This window comes from Panthera leo, chromosome C2 (assembly GCF_018350215.1).
Source record: "Panthera leo isolate Ple1 chromosome C2, P.leo_Ple1_pat1.1, whole genome shotgun sequence".
Classification (NCBI taxonomy): domain Eukaryota; kingdom Metazoa; phylum Chordata; class Mammalia; order Carnivora; family Felidae; genus Panthera; species Panthera leo.
Genome location: NC_056687.1, coordinates 6680647 through 6703673, shown reverse-complemented (window position 1 = coordinate 6703673; position 23027 = coordinate 6680647).

Here is a 23027-nt window from a genome sequence, read left to right as displayed (position 1 = left end):
GCGCCCCTATGACACTGCTATTTAAAACCTAATTCTGTTTTAGTTAATTCTACCAAAGAAGACACTGAAGCAGGACCCTCTCCAGCATAAATTGGGCATCACCAAAATCCCAGAACTAGTGTTAGGAATTTTACACATACGACCTCATTTGCTTAGTCCTTCACTTTGTTTAACGACCCCTCACGTCCCCAGCAATATTCTAGGTGCTTCGTAAGCATCAGCTTGTCTAATATTTGCCACATGCTGGGACGAGGGTACAACCGCTGCCCCCCACTTTCAGGTGAAGAACTAAGAAGCCTCCGTAGCGCGGCTCGGCGCCCCGCCTCCTCCAGCCCCTCGTCCCTAAGCCAACCCCCCTCACGTGCTCAGGGGTCCGCCTTCAGGCTCCTGGCCCTGCCTAGTCTTCTCACCACTGCTGTCCGGGAGGACTCAAACCCGGGGCTGTCAGAGTGACCACACGCGCTAACCATCAGCCCTTCCCAAGCTGTGGCTCAGGTAGGGACACAGGCATCAAAGGGCTAAAGGAGTTTGGTAAGATCACACCTTGGGCTGCTTAGGAAACCCCCAGGGCAGCTCACCGCCCTGTCCAGTAATGGGAGGGCACGAACTGTTAGAGTCGAAAAGGAAACTCGGATTTCCCTGACTTCGCTTGCTTATTTTCATCCTTCAAAGGACACCTGTTGTGCAGATACCAAAACGGCATCAGATAAAAGTGCGGCAGCCGTATCTAATGGGCCATCTTTATCCAGGTAGGTGCTTAATAGCCACCTGCCCCAACAGGTCCATCATTACGAGCAAGGCTGCCACTCAGCGTTTACACCACACTCGGCAATCGGTTCTAAGTGCCGCGTGATGGCCAGCGAGCACACGAGCCCAGCCCCGTGCCTTGGGACGGGGTCAGGGACATCGCTTCTTTCGGAGGATGGAGAAGAAGTGCCTCAGCAGCTCGGCGACTTGGCCCAGGCTCACCGCGGTCACCTGTGACAAGACCCGAATTCAACTCGGTCTTGCGGTTCTCCCTCCTCCTGAGCGACTATGGCCCTCCCTGGGTTTTAAATCGATATGATCGGTATATACATAATTTACACACGACAAAATGCATCCAGGTCATTTGTTCGGTTTGATGAGTTTCGACCAATGCAAACACGTAATCAACAGAACCAGGAAATATATAGAATTGGTCCCATTGCCCTGGAAGTGTCTCGTACGTCTCTGTAATCAGTCCCACTGCTGGTCCTAGACGACCACTGAATGGCTCTCGGACGCTGGACGTGATTTCCCTTTTCTAGAACTTCCTAACGAGGTCAAACGTAAACTGCATATAGAGGGAGGCAGGAAGCGGTGTTCGCTGAGCGCTTACAATTGCCGTGCTGTGCAGAGGTGGGGAGGGCACGCACATCAGTGCCGTTCGAAGGCGCTGCTCTGTCCTAAACAGGTACACCTGTGTCACAACTGGAAAAGCCTGGTTGAAATGGGGATAACAAAGCAGGGTGCTGGGCCCCCAGGCCCTGAGAACTCAGCAGAACCTTCTGCACACAGCTGCACACACCCACATACACCTGTCCCTTCTCGGTCTGGTTGCTATGGAACGTGTGCTCCTTTTCATCTTCGTGGGTGATGCACCCTGAGCCCCCATGGTGGATCTCGTCACCTAGGCTTCATTGCCCCTTTCTCAGCTCAAACCCCTTTGGGGGCCTTGGAGTTTCCCAAGCCTCTCCCTCTTGAATCCCCGGGCTCTCGGTTACAGCCTCCCTCTTGGGCTGGACCATTCCCATCACCGGTTCCCCCACCTGCCTTGGGATTTGAGTCGTTGTTCGAATTCTGTGCTTTCCCTTGACTCACAAGCGGAGCCACTGCAGCTCAAAAACGATAAAAAGGTAGACAATGGGGCTTTAGAGAGGCCAACATTTCCTCTTTCCCAGAACTGGCCTGCTGGGCCTCACTGGGCTCTCCCTAAAGCACCTTCTCGTCACAGAAGCACAGGCTGCTGGCTCTTCCTGTTCCCCTTTTGGTGAACAGGAGTGAAAAGTGACGGGTGATGTGTGGGGGCTGCTCTAGGAGAGAAGAATTTCACAGAAGAACATGATTTCAGGGGCGTCCGGGTGGCTCAGCCGGTAAAGTGCCCGAGTCTCGATTTCAGCTCAGGTCACGAACTCACGGTCTGTGAGTTCGAGCACCACGTCAGGCTCTGTGCTGACAGGGCGGAGCCTGCTTGGGATCCTTTCTCTCCCCCTCTCTCTGCGCCTCCCCTGCTCATGCACTCTCTCTTTCTCAAAATAAATAAATATACTTTAAAAAAAAAAAAAAAAAAGAACGTGATTTCAGGCATGGGCACCTTCTCCTACGGTCGGTGAGAGAGGCCCATCTCCCTGAACCTGCTCCCCCAGAAGACACCTGTGCGAAGCGTGGTCGGGGGGGCCCTCACCACCAGGCCCGGCAGGGAGTGCAGATGTCCAGGGCGTGTTCCCTGTAGTTCATACACGCCTTGCCTTGGTCGCGGAGGGTGTGAAGGAGAGTCGCTGAGAAAAACCGGCACAAGGAGCCATGCCCTGGGTAAGCTCCCAGCAGCGCTCACTTTGTAAGAGCTTCATACGCAGGCCAGTGAAACCACACCCTTGTTTCAGAACTGCGGTGGGAACAGCGGTCCCCAAAGATGTCCACGTCCTAAGCCCTGGGACCCATGAGTATTGTGTTTCCAGGCTAAAGGGACTTTTCAGATATAATTAAGGGGCACACGCTTTAAAATAGAGAAAATGGCCTGGATTATCCAGATGGGCCCGATCTACTCCCATGAGCCCTTGACAACAGAGAACTTTCTCCGGCAAGAAGCAGAGGAAAGGGCAGCAGACAGAGAAACAGAAAGACCCCAAGAAGCAGAAGCGTTTGTCATGCCTTTCCTGGCTCCGAGATGCAGGGACGGGGAGCAAGGGCTGGCGAGGGGCCCCCAGCTGACAGCTGTGGTTGGGGGGGGGACGCGACCCCAGCCCCACAGGTCCAGGGAACCGGGATCTGCCAACCACATGGAAGATCCTGGAAGCGGGTCTCCCTCTTGGCGCAGGAGCCCAGCTGGCCCACCCCTGGTTCCCGCCTGCGAGACCCCAAGCGGGGAAAGCAGCGAACCCCCCTGGCCCTCCGTCCCACGGATCCGTGAGATGACCAGCGGCGTAAGGCCCACCCCTGCCTGCACGGACCTCCCTGAGCCCCAGGGCGTCAAGTCCTGCCCGCACAGCGCCGGAGCCCCTGGCCTCTGTCTGTCCTCCACAGCCCGGCCGCCCTCCTCCAGCTCCCTGCTTGGCCAGTACGTGCCAGGCCCGCCCCTCTCCCTGGTCTCCTCCACCCAGAAAGCTCCCGTCCACCGTCACTGCTTCTCTACCCTCCTCGGGGACTTCGTTCAACTGGCACCTCCCGGTAAGACCCACTGTGGCCCTCCCCCTGACCCCTGCTTTGTCGCTCTTTTATTTTATTTATCGTCTGGCTTTTCTATTAGACCAATGGCGGGCGGGAGGCCGTGATGTGTACCCCACCCACACCCCCTGGGGACAGACGGCGCCGTCTGGAGACAATCTGGACGGTCAAGGTCAGGCAGGACGCTACCGTGCTCCTGGCATCAGGCAGGTAGAAACGAGGGATGCTGCTGGACACCCCGCGATGCCCAGGGCAGCCCCCCCCCCCCCACGCCAAAGAATGGTCCTGCCCGACATGTCAACAGGGCTGGGGGTGGGAGACTGTCTTAAACTACTCAGTCCATGAGGACAATCTGCTTTCCGCCACCACGTCCCGGTGCCTACTGGCACACGGTGGGAGCTCCATGGAGATGCCGACCGAGGGGAACGTAGATCGCTCTTTAGGACTCAGAAGTGTTTGTCCATCCATAACCGGCTGGTCCCTGGTCACCCACCATTGCCTCTTCCTTCCCAAAGTCAGGAATCGTGTTGAACTTTCTTCTTCCCGCTTCCCCTCCACGGCCCACAGGGGCACCGCATCCCTGCGCACGGGTCCCCCTACCCTGGTCTCCACCCTCCTCCGCTCACCTCTGTCCTCCCAACCTCTCCCTCCCAAAAAGGACTACTTGTTTGCCCTCCCTCCTGGCTCTCACAGGCGTTCGGGAATTCTGCACTGGGAGGAATCAAACAGAAATCCATCTCGCAGCGGGAGAGCAGGGCTAACATCTCGTTCCCCGGGCTCTAGGGTGACCCTGGTCAGGGCAGCCTGATTTACTGGAGCTGCTTTACCAGAGTAAGTGAATGGAAGAGCCACGGAGTCCCTGTAAACAAAGCCAGAATTGCTGGCGGCCTGCTGAGCTGAAAACCACAGGAAGAAAGAGAAGAGATTGGAGCCAGGGCTCTCAAATAAGTCTTTCTCCCAAAACCTAATGTTCTGGAAAAGATCTTCCTAATTAGTCATTAATTGGTACATTATCGGCACCGTGTGCCAGGGATTAAGTGGGTAATGGCCATTATTTCTAGAGAGCGAGGTAATGCATCTCTCAGCCGGGCAGAGCGCCCCTTTGCTGATGTAACCCCCCAGCGCTGCAGATGCAGTGCGTGTCCCCCCCCCCCCCCCCGGATACAACCTCCTGGGACTCACACTCGCCCCACAGCTCGGAGAAGCATTTCTGCCATTCAGGCGGATAGTCCTTTCCCACTTGTTGGGTGGGCACTTTTTGAGAATGGATTTTTCCTCTTATTATTTTTTTTAAGTTTTATTTATTTATGTGAGAGAGACAGAGACAGCACGAGTGGGGGAGGGGCAGAGGGAGAGAGAGAGAGAGAGAGAGAGAGAAAATCCCAAGCAGCCTCTGCACTGTCAGGGCAGAGGGCCCGGTGAGGGGCTCGAACTCCCAAAACCGTGAGATCCTGACCTGAGCAGAGATCAAGAGTCAGACGCTCAACCACCTGAGCCGCCCAGCTGCCCCTGGATTTTTCCTCTCAAAGAACACTTTACTGTGGATGTCTCCTTCTCCTGCTCAGGGACCTTGTGTTTCCAAACCCCTTGGTCATTCAAGGAGAACACTGCAGGTAATTTTAGCATTGCTAATTGGCTCTGCTAAAGAAACTAATTTTAAACAACTGTGATTCAGCTCTTAATCATAGCATTTTATTATAGTGTCATTCCCCCCCCCCAAAAAAAAAAAAAAAAAGGAAACCTAGACTTTCGTCGTCACCAAAAAAAAAAAAATAATTAATTAGTTAAGCATCTTAAATTTCGACCATATTCGCTATTGGTCAAAACCTTCTGTGTTTCTATATTATCCAAATATCTTACAGCCAAAGGAACTGTGGTACACGGAGACAGAGAGGAAGAGAGCAAGGGAAGGAGGGAGAGAGAAAGAGAGGAACACCTTGGGAATTAGAAATCCGGGGTGTGAGGGGCGCCTGGGTGGCTCAGTCGATGGAGTGTCTGACTCTTGGTTTAGGCTCAGGCCACGATCTCATGGTTCGTGGGATCAAGCTCCACCTCTGGTTCTTCACGGACAGCACAGGGCCTGCTTGGGAGTCTCTCTCTCTGCCCCTCCTGTGCTTAGGCATGCTTTCTCGCTCTCTCAAAATAAATAAGTAAAAATATATTTACTTATACAATAAGTAAATTTACTTATAAAATACTTGATAAAATAAAAAGCAAAAATGTAAAAATATATTTAAGAAAGGAAATCCTGGGTTTGAGGCCCAGTTCCTCCTGTCCTGGGGGCAGGGAGGGGGTGATTTCTCAGAAGGAGAGGTGAAGGGGGCTGAGCTGCGGCAGGGGCGATGAGCAGGGTGCCCGGATCACCAGGGAAAGGCAGCACCCAGCGTGGAGGGGCTCGGATGGCAGGCTTGGGCCGTGTTCACAGTGGGACAGAAGGGGAAGAGGGTGGTGGAGAGGGCTGTGCGTGGGGAGAGTGTCGGGACTTGGGGAGAGCTCAAGGCCTCCCCGGGTTGAAAAAGAAATCCCTCCTCCTCCTTTCTCTTCCTCTCCCAGGCCTTTCAGAAAGAGACACTGAGGCGTGGGGACAGATGCCCCGCCTTGGCCCCATGCTTCTCTGCCTCCTGGGTCCCAGCTGGGCCACCCACTGGGAGGAGGACAGCCGGGCACCAGCCAGTCAGGAAGGCAGTGGAGGTTCACGCGCATCTGGACCAGCCCCCGGGGGGCCAACAAGCGACCCAGTTCGTTATGTGCTCGACGCTGCTAGGAAGGGGGTGTCGTGGGACCTTCCCAGACACTATCCCTCCCCCGTTGGTTGGTGTCCCGCTCCTCTAACTTGGGTTGAATCACTTAGAAGACCTCCCGCATCTCCTGGGGGCTAGGTTTGTGGCCAGTGTTTTGTTTTTCCTTTGTATGGAAGGGTCTGGACATCAGCACACCCCTTGAAGCGTCGCTGGGGTGTTCTCAGGCACCATAAATGTCAACCATGTTCTGTTGAGTGACCCAGGGGATCTTCCTTTCCAGATCGCAGCAAAAGGCCGAGCAGGCTGTGGGAACATGCAGACAACAAAGGACGTCAGTCTAGGCGAGGCCGCCTGCCTCTCTAGATGTCTGCACCCTGGGCACCTTGTGGGCGGACCACCAGTCTGCACTCACTATTCAGACCCCTCCGTTTTAGTCCAAAAAAGCCTTAAATGGTAAAAGTCTGAAGGTGAAGGATTTACATATTCCATAAGTTAGGATGAGGTGGATGTCAGAGACGCCAAATAACAGTGGTTTAAACACATGCGCGGGGGCTTCCTTCTCTTGCAAAGTCTGGGAGAGGTGGTCCAGGTCCACCCCACCAGGCCCTAAGGCCCACGTCCTTCTGTCCTTCCAGCTGGTCACCACTGTGGCTGGGTCCTAGTCTCGCGGTCCTCAATGGCGCCCCTTCCGCATTCCAATCAGTAGGGAGGCTCCGGGCTCTGCGCCGGGACTCTGTTGCTGCTGTCTCATTGGCCAGAACCAGTCACATGTCTTCATTTCGCCGCAAAGGAGGCAGGGAAATGTAGTCTTTCCTCGAGGCGGCACGTACCCGGCTAAAATTTCTATTCTTCCGAAGAAAGATATTTCGGGGAAACAGCAAACTCTGCCTCACGTATCATGCTGTGGGCAAGTGGTCGTGTCCCCGGAAAACAAAAATACCTCCACTTAGAGTTTGTGTGAGCGTTTCCCCGGGTACATCGAGGCCACACAGGGGGAAGGGGAGAACCGCACAAGAGCACGTCCAGGTGAGGGTAAGAGCTGGCGCCACTCCAGGCAAAGCCCCCTTCCCAGAGGCCAGTGCTTTTCCCCAAAGGTCAATGAGGCTGAGACAGTCCTGGACAGCCAGATGCTCTCCGCAGGGACCCGCTGGATGCCGACAGCCGGGCTCAGGCAAGGGGATCTTTCTTCTGCAGTGACCACAACACAAGCCCTATGGGCCACCGTCACCAGTGCCTCACCCCAACAGGCTCCGTGCTGACCCCCCTCCCATCAGCACTTTGCGTGGACACGTCTCTGTGGTGGGGCTGTCCTGTGCCGTGCAGGATCAGGATATGTAGCAGCATCTCAGTTGTGATAACCAAAAAATGTCCCGGAGATGGCCAGATTTCTCCTGGGAGCAAAATCACACACGCCCTTCCCCCCTGAGACCACTGCCCTGAGCCCAGGACCAACTACTTCTGTACCCCCAGCTGAAGCACCCACGTGTATAAGACCCAGGAAGGGAGGCAGGGATGGGACCTCCTCCATCTGCAAGGACAGGAGGTGTCTTTTGAAGAAGGGGCACCTGATTTCAAATGGAGATAGGACACTGGGAACAGAGAGGCAGAATGAGACAAGGAAATGCCACTAGAGATGTCCTCGTCCTACAACAACATGGAGAACATCTGCTTGAGGCTGAAGTTAGCAGAGGCAGGTAGAGCTGACAGGTGGAAGAGAGATAGATCTGGTGACATCATCTGAGACCCTGGATCCAGCTGGGCCTGAAGACCCACACTTCTCTTCTCTTCTCTTCTCTTCTCTTCTCTTCTCTTCTCTTCTCTTCTCTTCTTTCTCTTCTCCTCTCCTCTCCTCTCCTCTCCTCTCCTCTCCTCTCCTCTCCTCTTCCCTTCCCTTCCCTTCCCTTCCCTTCCCTTCCCTTCCCTTTTCCCTTTTCCCTTTTCCCTTTTCTTTTCCTTTCCTTTTCTTTCTTTTCTTTTCTCTTCTCTTTTCCTTTTCCTCTTTTCCCTTTTCTTTTCTTTTCCTTTCCTTTTCTTTCTTTTCTCTTCTCTTTTCCCTTTTCCTTTTCCCTTTGCCTTTTCTTTTTTCTTTTCTTTTCCTTTTCTTTCTCTTCCCTTCCCTTCCCTTCCCTTCCCTTCCCTTCTCTTTTCTTTTCTTTTCTTTGTTTCTTTTCCTTATCCCAGTCTGAACTCAATTTCTGTCACTTGTACCTGAAGGAATCCTGATCTAGGCAGTTTGACTGTTCAGATCTAGATAGTATTAGTCACCTCTGTGAAACCTCAGCATCTCCAGACCTAATTGGTCTTAATGCTATTTAATTTCCATTAATTGAGTGAGATGCTGTCTGATCCAGGATTTGCATTTCCTCAGCATGAACGTGAAGAACAATACCAAATGCAGACTTTCTTTCTAACTGGAATCTGGAGATATATTTTGGCGTTTGGGAAAAAAAAAAAAAACAAACAAGCAGTATGATTTGAGCATGGAGGACGGGCTGGGGGAGCATCTTTGTGTGAGCAGAAGTGGCCTGTGCTTGCTCAGAGTGCCCAGTGCAGGCTTTGTCCACACCACTGGCCAAGCACAGAATGCATTACTCACTTAATGTTCTTTGATTCGGAGAAAGCATCTAGAGTGTAAGATTCGCAAAGCTCTTGGTGACTTTTCAGATTTTCAGCTCCTTTGCTAGACTTGACTCAAGGCCTGGACTAGATAGAGCACACGCTCTGTAAGTGGTATTTATGGTTGAAAGAACATGGGCGACAGGAATCAGATACGTGAGAATGTTCTTTGATCTTAACCTATTATTCATCATAGTTATTCCTCGAAACCTTCCAAGTGGAAGACCTTGTCCTTGGTTTCACACGCCATGGAATTATTTGTAAGCTGCAGGATAGTAGTATATTTATTATGAAAATTTGCTGAATAAGGAACAATTCAAGTTACAGCAAAGAAAACCCAGAAATTACAAACATTCAAAAGCTTAGAGACAACTGAAAAGCAACTTTTAATCTGTAGTCTAAATAATGTCAGCAGTTTTTAATTAGCCAGTTGTGACCCTGAGACACAGTGGGATTCGGAAGATTTTTATTACACTTAGGATCTCAGAAACATTTCTTTTTTACCTTTTTTTTTTTTTTCTTTAAACACACACGTACAGCGGCGCCTGGGTGGCTCAGTTGGTTAAGCCTCCAACTTCGGCTCAGGTCATGATCTCACAGGTCCTAAGTCTGAGCCCCACATCAGACGCTGTGCTGACAGCTCGGAGCCTGGAGCCTGCTTCAGATTCTGGGTCTCCCCTCTCTCTGCCCCTTCCCTGCTCTGTCTCTCTGTCTCCCCAAAATAAATAAACATTAAAAAAAAATTAAACACACAAGTATAATCTCAGAGATATCCCACCAGCTTTTAGATTTTCTGTTTGTATTAGAAATGTTTTGTCGAGAGGAAACTATCATTTCGGTGACAGCAAGAATGGATCAACCAAAATAAAGCCTTGGTTAATGAAAAACCTCATTAGGTGGAAAAAGAAAATCTTTGAAGTAGAGCAAATTTCCCTATGTTTACCATAAAAGCAACCTAGATTCCGTCTTGAAGGTAATAGATATACAGACCGTTCCTTGTATATATTGGCATTGGTTTAAAAAAAGGGGGGTAAATATTTCCTATTAAAACTTAATTTCTACTTTTATCATTTACTCAAATTACATATGAAAGGACAGGGTCACATTCATCACGGAAGTAGTCATTTTCTGAATGCTCAGGGACCATGGCTTATTAGGCAATGTGCCCTTCCCGGTTTATGGGACAGTTAGAGTACGTTGCTCGTAAGTGTTATCTGCACAAGCTGTAAAGGGCCCTTTAAAGACTATCCAGAAACACCAACTTATTAAGTAGCTCTATTTTGTAAGTCCGTGAGCCTATATTTTTCAATTTCCTGGGTCATGTTTAAGAAAACCCAACGAAGTATCTTTCAGTCCAAACGTTGGATTTCAACTCCGAATGTGGGGTGAAATGGGAAACTTCCATCAGGACTGAACCTTAGACCCAAGGCCACTTGCAGAAATCCTAGTAAACCCTAAGAATCCCAGATGTCAGACTTAGATAAACAGATTTCCATAAGGTGAGTCCTATGTGTTTGATCTGAGCTGGGTCTGGCATCTCTTGCTGAATCCGGCTAGATTCTACCAGGATGGTTATTTCCGTCTTCTTATCGCAAGGACATGGCGGCTCTGGGAGCTTTGCCTGGGAATGGAGGCAGGTGGCCGACCTTCAGCCTTTGAACAGTCCTTGCTAGCAACATGACAAGCCTCAGGACCGCGTGACAGTGCCGATTCAGATCCAGGTGGGGGGTGGGGCTGACATCGCACATTTCCAACAAGCTCCCCATGATGCTGATGTGTCAGTGTCCCTAACACGCCTGGAGGAAGAAATCCCATCTGTCCAGCCAATGGGGAGCTTGTCACGGCCATCCCATCCAGACTTCCCATTGGAAAGTGAGTTTCAGGATGCCTAGAAAACTCTATGGCCAAACTTTCTCTGAAGACACCAAGCCAGGGACACCTGCCATTTTCATCTGCCCTTCATTTAGAAGGTCTGCAGGCTCAGCGTACCCATCACAACACGAAGAAATCTAAGCGATGCTGAAAATTGACATGTGGCCAATCCCCGCATGAATTTTTGGTCTGGAAAAGACACTGGAGGGATGATCTCACTTTTCGTCAATTAAAGACATATACTGTTATCGGGCTCTGCTTCACATGAACCTTTTCACGGACTCCCAGAGCAATAAATACTCAGCAGAGCTCAGACAGTGGCCAGGCCTCGTAAACACTCCACCACCCCACGAGGCCACCTGAGGCCTCCCCGCCAGAATTCATCGGGTTCCAGAGGAAAGTCGGAAATGCTCGGATTTAGTACAATACCCCATTTTCCCCCTTCCTTTTTGTCACTCGGGGCAAGTTCCCCTAACATAAAATTAACCATTTTAAAGTGAACAGTTCAGTGGCATTCAACGTTTCCACAACGTCGTGCTTGCATCTGTGGGGCTCCAAAACATTTTCACACACCACCCCCGAAGCCCCCCAACCACTTAGCAGACACTCTCCCTAACCCGTGGCCACCATCCACGAGCAATCACTTAGTCTAGATATTTCAAAGAAATGAATCGTATGCTATGTGGTCTTGGAAAATGTCTTCTCCTGCTTGGCTAAGGCTCTCAAGGCTCACCCACATGGTAGCGTGCCTTAGAACTTCATTGCTTTTTGTAGTGAGCAATATCCTGTTGTGTGATAGACCACATTTTGTTTACTCACCTGTCCATGGAGGAGCATTTGGGTTGTTTCCACCCTTTGGCGACTGTGAATAACACCACTACGAACCTGCATGTGTACAGATCTGAGTCCCTGTTCCCAATTCTTTGGGGGCACATACCTCCGTACATCAGCTCTGTAGGTGAAGAAGCGGGCCAAGAGAGGCTGGGTGACCGGCCAGGGACTAGATGCCGGGAGCCCAAGGGTCTGGCCCAGCTCTAGGGAACCTCATCAGTCCATCGTCCCCCAGTGAGTTACCCCCATGGTGGTTCACTGGCTGGGGGAAACTGCCTTGTTTCTCTTCCAAATCTTTCTACCTTCAAATCTCAGCTGTCCATCCACCTTCCATTGGTTGCGACCCTGTCAAGAACTGAAACATTCCTCCATATGCAGAGGGCAGGGAGAGACCGAAGAAAGAGGTGGTCACTGCAGGTTGGTAGGTGGCCGTGTTAATAAGCAAGGGAAAGTACATATGAGGCTCGTCTTGGGTGGCAGCACGATGAATGAATCCCAGCACCAGCCCTGACACCAAATCTTGAAAGTTTATCAAGATGCTGTATCTGGGCTCGTGCACGTGAACACGGGTGTTCTCAACACATCACCATCTCGAGGCCGGGTCCTTGGAGCAGACTCTGGGAGCAGGAAAGGCAGGCAGAACCCATGTTCCAAGGATAAGGAATGGTAGGGAGCCTCTGAATGCCTGGGTCCATCTCACAGGTCAACTGGAGATCATGTCTTTTGGATGACCTTCCCCGACAGTTCCCCATGAGCCTCCCCTACCAAGCCACAGTCCCTCTGGCCATCCTTCCTCTACGATCCACAGATTTATAATAATTTCAACCGAATCCCATATGGTGCGCCGTGTAATCCCACACAGCCTCTTGTCTCGTGGTCCCTCGCCAACCTGCAGTGACTGAAAGATCTTGGAGGACAGGAGCTCATCGAGTCTTCATGATGGAAGCCTGTGCAGCCAGCCTGGTGACGCCCTATCTGTGGGTGTCCACTCGGGGTGATGTCATGGCTGCTGCAAGTGGACTTGGTGGTGACCTTGCACATTGGTAGCTGCAACACTGAGGGGCAGCCGCTCTGGGCTGTAGAGCTCTCTGTACAGCACATTATATCACCTTCTGGTGATGGCCAAGCAGTAAAGTCGCCACAAATACACAGAGACACCCGAGCCTTGTCAACAGCCGTGCTACCCGCTTTTGTCCACTAACCAAGCGTAGCTGGAAGGGGAATGGACGCCCCTCTCCCTGCCCTTGAATGCAGAGAAGCCGGTGGAGTCCCCATGAGCTCATCTGCTGAAGGATCTCGACCTCAGTTTTGCCAGTTTCAGAGCTTGATCTTTTATAGAAATTGTTAAGCGTTCTAGGGCCTCTGGGAAAATGCCGGGGGGGGGGGGGGAAGCACAATTTAAAAAAAAAATCCATGCCAAAGATTTCCATTCCCCAGCTGGGTCCTCACTACCTCTGTTTAAAGGTCAGCAAACCGGGGCACCTGGGGGGCTCAGTCGGTTAAGCATCTGACTTCAATTCAGGTCATGATCTCATGGCTCACAGGTTCGAGCCCCACGTCTGAGTCTGTGCTAACAGCTCGGAGCCTGGAGCCTGCTTCAGATTCTGTGTCTCCTTCTCTTTCTGCCCCTCCTCTGTTCTCCCTCTCTCTCTCTCAAATATAAATAAACATTAAAAATTTTTATTTAGAAAAACGTGAGCAAATCAAGGCTTGGTGCAACATCCCATGTCAGTGATGACGGGACCAGGCGAGAAGCCCCAGAACCTGCTGTCCCCCCACACCAGCGCCTGCTGTCCCCCTACACCTGAAGGGACCTTGCAGGGGTGTCTGCACAGTGGCCAACCGTGCCGTGGTGGCACCTTGCCCGTGTCCTCCACATTCACATGCCTCATGCTGGTCACATGCCTCACGCTGGCTGGGCCCCAGGGAGGCACAAGGCCCCTCGACCTCTTCACCTGCTGAGCAAACCCGTCATCCAAACGAGCAGGGGCTGTGTACTCAAGACTCCAACAAGAGGACCCCTGTGTCTCCAGTTTCTCCCGAACAGCAGCTCACCCATGACGCGTGAAATCGCTCAACGAAAATCGCTGAGCTGCTCGTCAGGTAAACAGTCATTGTTCGCCTTCATGCTAGAAAAACCCCCTCTGCAGGAAGAAAAGGAATTATGGAAAGGGGTGGGGAGCCTGCGTCTCGGCTCGTGTGGACGAGCCTCAGTCCTCTAAGCCTCAGTATTCCTATCTGTGAATGGGGGTAGCAATCAAACCACACTTGTATAAAAATAATGTTTGTCCCCAACAGCCAAAAGGTGGCAGTAACTCAAATGTCCGTTGACAGATGAGCAGGTAAACAAAACGGGCCGTGTATGCCCAATGCAGAGGCCGCCAATCTCAGAAAGGAACGAAATTCTGACACCTGCCACAATGCGGAGAAATATTCAGGACGTCGCGCTGAGGGAAATCAGCCAGCCACAAAGGGACAAATCCCGTCTGATTCCACGTCCCTGAGGTCCCTAGAGGAGTCACACCCACAGACAGAAAGTGGAGTGGCAGGTGCCCGGGGCCGGGGGAGCAGGGAATGAGGAGTTCGTGCTTAACGGGGAGAGGGGTTCAGTTCTGCAAGAGTTCCGGAGACAGACAGCGATGGCTGCCAAACACTGTGAACGTATTTCATGCCACTGACCTGCATTCTAAGTAGAATTCGTCAAGACGCTCACGTACATTTTACCACAGTTGGACAAATAACAAGAATAATAGGTTTGCCCTAATTCCATCCCTGTTGCTGAGGAGAAAAGAAAGCCAGCCTGCAGCGTGGACCTGCGTTCACGGAGTCCACGGTTCTCAGTCCAGAAGTGCCCCACTCTTGGGTTAGTGCTCTGTGGTCGCCGTCTCAAGATTCTTAATAATTTTTGAAGATACTCCCCCCCCCCCAGGTTATGTAGCCAGTCAGCAGGCGACCGAATGTAAACTTGGGTCTTTGATTTGAAGTCTGTAACTCTGTCACCGTCTGTAATACCCTCTTTGGTTGAACGACAAGCAATGCCATTTGGCCAAATAACTATGGATTTCATGGGGCCACGTCCGTAAGCACTGTAGGAGGTGAGTGAACTCGCAGATCAATCTAGATCACTCCCCATTCTGTAATACCCCCTGCTTGGTGAACAGTTCTCCTAAGGAGAGAAGTGAGGAGAAAGAACACGATTTGAAAGCTCTGTAAGAACAGGGGCACCTGGGTGGCTCGGTCGGTTGAGCGTCCGACTTCAGCTTAGGTCATGATGTTGTGGTCTATGGTTCGAGCCCTGCGTTGGGCTCTGTGCTGACAGCCCAGAGCTTGGAGCCTGCTTCGGATTCTGTGTCTCCCTCTCTCTCTGCCCTTCCCCCGTTCCGTCTCTCTCTCTCTCTCTCAAAAATAAATAAATATTAAAGAAGAGGAACAGGGGTGCCTGGGTGGCTCAGATCTGACTCTTGATTTTGGTCAGGTCATGATCTCATGGTTTGTGAGTTCAAGCCCTGCCTTGGGCTCTGCACTGGCAGCACAGAGCCTGCTTGGGATTCTCTCCCTCCCTCTCAATCTCTCTCGCTCTCTCTCTCTCTGCACCCCCCCACACTGTTTTCTCTCTCTCAAAATAAATAAAAAATAAACTTAAAAAAAAAACACCTCAAATCTTAAAAAAAAAAATTTAAAGTTCTCTAAGAACAACACGCTGTGGGCACTTGTCTTTTCCCTCATTCCAACCAGCTTGCTTAACAAATAAGGTGGCCAGTTTGCTAGAAGTACCTTTTTAAAAAGGTGAGCGTAGACAGGTGCACTCCAGGTAATAAAACTGAGTGGGGTCATTAAGCCGCACTAGAGATAATGCTGCTTTTCTCAGGAATAGATTTTAGGGCAAGGTAAACTGAAAAATGTGTAATAGGTAAGAAACACTCTGTTTGAGAGCTTCTAAATTAAGGCCCTGCACCTGGTTACTGGATGGCTATGGTGTCGGCACTGAGGCTGCGTCTGGCTTTGTACACCCCCCGTCTCTGGTCTTCCCCAATAAAATACCACTCTGCACTTTGCCACCAGCTTCTCCCTCTCTCTTGGTGGAAAACTACCGCCTCCTTAAACGAGTGCACGGAAAATTACATGGTCAGTGCCACTCAGGGCTGGAAAGGCATACATCCCACAGTGATTTCAAATGATCTAGTCTTTCGTCATTAAAAAAAAAAAAAAAAAAAAGTCCGTGGGCGAGAAAGGAGGGAGGATCGTGAGGCCCCAAAGCAGATGAGTCATTTCAGAGAGAAATGACAAAGCCGTTTTGGAACAGATGGGTTAACAGGACACTTAGCCAACCGGCTCCTCACTCATTCACGCAGGCAGGCATCCGTTCATTGAACAAATACTACTGAGTGCTCACTGAGCACGGGGATCCGGTGTGGGTACTGCTGAAGCATCGGCAACACATAGTGCAAAACCACAAGACGGCTTTTCCCTTGGGGCTTCCACTCGCGGGGGACGGAGAGGCAACCGTGAGGAAACCACGTCACATGGCGATGAGCCGGGGGGGGGGGGGGGGTGAGGGGGAAGCTGGGAGGGCCAGGAGTAGGGGCTGCGGGGAAGGTGGTGTCAGAGCAAAGAGCTAAAGGAGGTACAGCGGGAGCTATGAGTTTATCCGGGGAGAGGGGTCCCTCCGGGAAGGGGGGGCAGCGTGGCTGGAGCTGAGCCAAGGGGCGAGCAGGGTGGGAGGTGAGGCCGCCCCCCAGAGGCCCCGGCGGCCGCCAGGGGCACCATGGCTTCTACCCCGAGTGGCACGGAGCCACTACTCTGTGCAAAGGGAACAGGCGCTTGGACTCGCTTTGTCCCAGGCTCACCCCGGCTGCTGTGTGCGGCACGGCTAACGGGGAGCAGGCAGCAGAGCCCGGGAGGAGAGTGTGGCCCTCGTCGGGGTACGGGATGATGGGGCAGAGCAGGGGCTGCGGCGGGGAACGGGGTCTATCCGTGCCGATGGGGACGTGAGAGCTGGATTGGAGATTTCTCCGGATGGTGCGCTCCGCAGGCAGCCCGACCCCAGGAGTCCCCAGAAGTGTCCCTGGGGCAGTCCGTGGGCGACAGAGTCTCTATCTGTGTCTGTGGCCAGAACTCACAGGTGCCCGGGGCTGTGGCAATGTCATTCTCCAAGCCCCAGGATTAGGTCACGATCTCCGTTTACTAACAGGAAGGAACATTTGGCTGGAGGACTCAATAGCTGGAAACGGTGGAAATGGCAGCTGTGGGTCACACGCCTGCCCCTTCCCGTGTGGCTGTCCTGCGTGCACACACCTGTCCTGAGGGGGCTGACCCGGCAGGAAGGCCACTTCCCCTCGCTGCCACGGGAGCGAGGCATCACCTGATTCCTGTTTGCTCCAAAGACAATCTGTTTTTTACGTCGTGACTGGGAATAAGTCAACGATAAGTTTCAAGGTCTTCCACCGTTTATTGTTCGGGCTTATCAGAATGAAATAGAAAGTAAAACGGTCCAACGTGGACAAAAGGTTTCCTTCCTCCTCCCCAAACTTCAAGGCAGGCGTAGACTTCTTTTAAACAAGCCACGTAGGGGCACCTGGGTGGCCCAGTCGGCTAAGCGTCCGAATCTCGATTTCGGCTCAGGTCACGATCCCAGGTTCGCGAGATCGAGCCAGGAGTCGGGCTGGGCGCTGAGCATGTGGCTCGCTTGAGATCCTCTCTCTCCCTCCCTCTGCCCCTCCCCCCACTCGCACTTTCTTTCTCTCTAAAATAAAAAAATAATACATTTTTAAAAATAAAAAATAAAAAACCTTTAGACAAGCCACGTATCGGTCACCTGAGATGAAGAAGCAATTAAGCTCAAGCGTCAGACTCGAGTTATTCCAAAGCAAACAGCCCAGCAGGTGCTAACTGAGCTCACCTGGGTGATGATTAACCGGGTTTTGCACCTGTACCTTGAACCATTTTCCAATCAATAGGACACAGCCCCATGTCATGTCTCTGAAGTTGCCGCTCTTCTGTGCCGGAGGTCTTTCGCACACAGTAAAACGAGTGTGAGACTATCTCCCTAGGGAGACCCCTGGCAGCCTTTGAGCGGAAGCTTTAAGCAGACCTGCCCCCCAAGCAAGGCAGCTGGGGTGGTTGAACGGTGGCCCCCTGAAGGATACGCCCATGTCCTGCCTCATTTGGATGTGACCTTATTTGGAAAAACGGGGTTGGCCGATGTGATTAAGTTAAGGATCCCAAGATGAGGTCATCCTAGGTGTAGAGTGGGCCCTACATCCTTACGAGAGACGGAAGGGACGACACGGACACAGAGAGGGGCCACGCGAAGGGAGAGGCAGGGACTGGAGCCATCAAAGCCTGGATCCTGCCCCGGAGACTTCGGAGGGGCCGTCCCTCTACTCACGCTTTGATCTCTGACTTCTGGCCCCCAGAACAGTGAAAGCACGAATTCCTGTTGTTTTCAGGTCATGTGGTTCGGGAGCTTTGTGGCAGCAACCCCAGGCGAGGAAGGGGACACCCGCCCTCGATTTGGGGGCCGTCAGTCCTCGGACAGGCAACCCACTGAGCGCACACTTTCCCCTGGAGAACCGCAAGCTGACAAAGCGTGGTGCCTCAGTACATCAGTGATAGACACTAGCACAGTGGGGATGTCACGTGAACAGCCACCAGGAGCGCTGGCCTCGCCAGAGGGTCAGGGAAGGCCTCCTCGAATGAGTGGCTTCAGGCTGATAGTGACACAGTAGGTCGTGGAGGAAGTCCCCAGTGAGTGTCTCAGGGACCTGTAGGCAAGGAACACAGAACTGACATCCTCAGTTTTCATTGACAGTCCTCATCCCAGAGCCAGAGAAGCCATCGAGCGTCCTGAAAAGCAGAGAACAGAGAACCCCAACGTCTGGGGCAAGATGACGGCCTCAGTGGCCCCTGAGGGCGGCTGTTTCCCGAGAGCTCCTGCAGACGCTCTCGCCAGCCCGAGATGGGAGGCACTTGGGCCGCGGCCTGTTCCACGTGTGTGGTGATAGTCCAGCAGCCCCGTGACTGACATCTCCTCACGTCACCCAACAAACACTTACAGAGGGACACCAAGTCAACCGAGGGAAAATGGCACTTTTCTGCGGGATCCTGCCTCCTTGGAGACTGTCCAGTAGAGTATAAGGCATGATGCTGGCTTCAAAATCTCCCAACAACATCAGCAACAAATCCCCTAAGTGGTTTCGTCTTTCTCCAGTTTCTTTCCAAATGAAATTCAAGTCTGCCCAGATGTCTGTTCCAAAACATTATTCAGACGCCAGTGACATTGAGCCAAGTGGCAGCTCTCGGGATATGGTGGGTAAGTGGCTGGAGCTGTATGTCCTTCCTGTGCCGAGATTCACACGGGGTCCCCAGCGTCTGCGCGGCCCCTCCGTGGGCTCCCAAAGCCTCCGCGTGGAGCCCCGGTCCACGGTCACTGAGGGATGTGGTCGCTGAGGGACGTGGCCCCATCACCCACAGTCAGCGAGGTCTTGTGAATGTCCTGAACACGTGCATGCCATCGTTTTTAACCATCAAATGTGTTTTGAGTAGCATCTTCTAAAACTAAACAGATCAGGGCACCAGTTTACGAAATCTGCCTTTCATCTTTCCAGCCACACACAACAAGGCGTCCTTAATAAACTCAAATACTGCCAGTGTTCTGCTGCCCCTGGGGAACAGGTCCAAGGGAGGGCTGGGGTCCTGCTGTGACAAGAAGAGCTTCCCCGTTGTCTCTGAGCCCATGTCCAGCCCGCCATGCCCACCAAGCCTGCAGGTGGGGTTTGGGAGAATCACGCGTGATTCACGAAGGTCTGGCGGGGATTCGCCTGCTGGGCACAACCAGACTGAGCGTGTTACGAACGGGCAGAGAGTCTGCAGGCCAAAGAAGATTTAGCTGGTGTGTGATTGGCAGAGGCTAGTCCAACACATGCTGTCACTTCTGGAGTCCTGTTCTCTCTGTCTACGGAAAAATCTCACGGCAAACCCCGCAGCCGTGGGCCGGGCACAACCCCCCGAGTCTCTCTGAGGAATTTACGCATTACTCCAGACAGAGGAGTCCCACCCGTGCTTCCCCCGACCCCGACCCCTACCACCGGCCCAAGTAGCTGGGGCTTGTAAGACACAGATGGGTGCCCGCAAACCCCCTTAGATCCATTCGGTGTCTCTTGGTGGGATTTAGTTCTGCCGTCTTCCCTCCCTTCGTCTCGATTCGTTTCCTAATGCTGCTTAGCAGATTACCAAAAATTGAAACGCAGATCTGTTATCCTACACTTCTGGAGGTCAGAAGCTCCAAACGCAGCCCCACTGGGCTACAGTCAAGGTTCGGACAGAGCCAACTCCCACTTCTTGGGCTTTTCTGGCTTCTACGGGCTCCACGTTCCATGGCTATGGCCCCTCCATCTTCAGAGGCAGCAGGAAACCAGAGCATCTCTCTCTGCTTCCAGTGTCACATCCCGTTTTCTTTTTCTTACCTGCCTGCCTCCTTCTTCTAAGGACCCTTGTGACCACACCAGGCTTATCTCCCCCTCTCCACATCCCAAACTTAGCCCCATCTGCAAAAACCCCTTGGGGAACTCACAGGCCCAGGTCCAGTGGAGGCCCATGGCCCGGCCACAAGGGGCCACACACACACCGGGTGGCAGGAGGGACGGAGCAGCTGTGTCTCTTGGCCTGGCTTCCCATGTTGACAGTATTTATGGCCCAGTTCTCCAGAAAAATGTCCCCCACCCTGTAAATCCCTTTCACCTGCCCAGCCCCACGTCCTGATCCGGCATTTGGGAAATATGGCCCCTGGAAGCGAAATGGGAACCCACCCACCCGTCGCTGTGGATGTCGCTCCAGGAGACAAACACCCACTAAAAAGCTCAGGACATCAGATGCCCTCCGCCACGTCCGGCGGAATTCACGATCCTACGTGCACGTGGGCTGGAGGCTAATCCTCTGCGTGTCTGGGCAGCTGTCAACAAAACCTGTCCCCAGCCCATACCCATCCTCCCTCTCTGCCCACTGCTCCCCTGGTCCAGGCTGCCAGTCTCTCCCGGGGACGACACGGCGGCCACATGAACCTTCTCCCGCCTTCCCACGTGGCCCTCTCCTCTGCTGCTTCATGGCAGCAGCCAGCATGTCTCTCAAAATGCAGTCATCATGTGCCCCACCCCACTGAGAACCTTCTGGCACATTCTCATCACACACAGAAGGAAATTCCACAGGTCCAAATGGCCTCAAAGCCCCCGTGATGTGGTCATAGCTCCCTCGTCGATCCTACCCTACCTATCCCGGCTCCAAGATCATTCCAGCATCAGACCTTTGTCCCCAGCTGTTCCCTCTAAGCCGATCCTGCCCCAGCAGCCCATCCCTTCTGGCCTGCAGTTGCCAGTGGGTGACTCTGAGCACCGTGCATCCTGCCCTCCTTCCAGGTACCTTCCTCCTGCAGAGGCTGGGTGCTGTGGGTAGATCTGTGTCCCCCAAACTCATATGTTGAAGCCCTAACCTCCATTGCCTCAGAACGTGCCCTCATTTGGGGATATTGTTCTTGCCGAGGTAGGTGGTTAAGATGAGGTCATTATGGTGGCCCTAATCCAACGAGACCTTATAAAGAGGGGAAGTTTGGCCACAGAAACAGACAGGCATGGGGAGAATGCCATGCAGAGGTTGGGGTGATGCTTCTACAAGCCAATGAACCCCGAAGACGCCAGCAAACCTCCAGAAGCTGAAAAAGAGCCTGAGACAGATTCATTCAAGCCCTCAGGACGAACCAACCTGGCTGACCCCTTGATCTCAGACGCCAGCCTCCGGAGCTGTGAGACAGTGCATTTCTACTGTGCAATCCAAGTCTGTGGTGCTTTGTTACAGCAGCCGTAGGAAACCGATGCGCTGGGGAAGCTGACACCCACATCTCACGATCCCCGTGGCTGGGCCTCCAGGAGGAGTAGGTCCCACCAACTCGAGTCCTTGCCTGAGATTTGGAGGTGGAGAGCTCCTGCCCTGGCAGTGGGGGCGGTGGGGGCAGTGGGGGCGGTGGGGGTGGTGGGGCATCCCTACGGCAGCATCCCACGACTTCCCTGTGTCCCAAGGCAGCTACCGGGGGAGCAGTGGCCAAACTAAGTGCTATGGGTGTCCAGAGGCATTTCCAGGAGCTTCCAGATCCCAGGCTCCAGCCTCCGATGCATTCTGAAGCCAGGGCTCCCATTGCTGCCTGCTGGTTCCCCACTCATCTGATGGTGAGACAGTGGGTCATGCTCCCAGCAGGCCGTTTGAAGGGACCAGGCCTTGGAAGGCTTGTGAAAGCATCTGGTCCCTGCCCTGGGATCTTGTCCTGCTTAACACAGCCAGGATGGCTGCCTTGCCCCAGCTGGACACCGAGTGACAGATAGCATCCATTTAGACTCAAATACTGCTTTCCTCAAAGACACTGTCCACTCTTCTTCGTTCCTACTGGGTTTCCTTTTCTGATGCCCTCGCTGGCGTCTAAATGAATTGCGTTTGGTGCTTACCGTCCGAGCGGTGATCTCCATGGAGACCCTGCTCTTGTCTTGCTCACCCACATCCCCCTGCCCAGCACAGGGCTCGGCTCACAGCAGGTGTCTGGGGGGAAAGGGAGTGAAGGTAGGAGACGGGGCCACCCCAGAATAGGCCTCTTTGGCAGAAAGATTATTTTGAGCTGGTTATTTTTGAGAAGCTGCAGACATGGGAGAAGCTCTAAAAATAGAGTTGAAGTTACAGTTTTTTCAGTTTTTTTTAAATGTTTATTTATTTTTGAGAGAGAGAGAGCAAGCAAAGAGGGGCAGAGAGAGAGGGAGACAGAATCCCAAGAAGGCTCCATGCTGTCAGTGCAGAGCCTGACGTGGGGCTTGAACCCGTGACCTTGGGATCGTGACCTGAGCCAAAATCAAGTGTGAGATGCTCAGTCAACTGAGCCACCCAGGGGCCTCAAAGTTACAGTTTTATAAAATACATTTATAAGAGGCAATCTCCACGTATAAGGGTGTCTTCCTCGCCGTACCAGGAGCAGGGGGTGCCTCTAAATCACCAGAGCCTTTGGGGGCACCTGGGTGGCTCAGTCGGTTAAGCGTCCGACTTCGGCTCAGGTCATGACCTCACGGTTCATGGGTTCCAGCCCCACGTCGGGCTCTGTGCTGACAGCTCAGAGCCTGGAGCCTTCTTCCCATTCTGTGTCTCCCCCTCTCTCTGCCCCTCCCCTGCTCACACTCTGTCTCTCAAAAATGAATAAAGCAATATTTTTTAAAAATTTTAATATGAAAAAAATAAATATCATGTTTGGCCATTTCAGATAAGACAGTAACAGCTCCAAAATAATGAGATAGTTTGCTTCTCTTTAAGAAGTCACAGGAGGGGCGCCTGGGCGGCTCAGTTGGCTGAGCATCCGACTCTTGATTTCGGTTCAGGTCATGATCCCAGGGTGTGGGATGGAGTCCCACTTTGGGCTCTGCATTGAGCGCATCGTCTGCTTAGGATTCTCTCTCTCCCTTTGCCCCTCTCCCCTTTCTCTCTCTCTCTCTCTCTCTCTCTCTCTCTCTCTCTCAAATAAAATAATAGATAGATAGATGA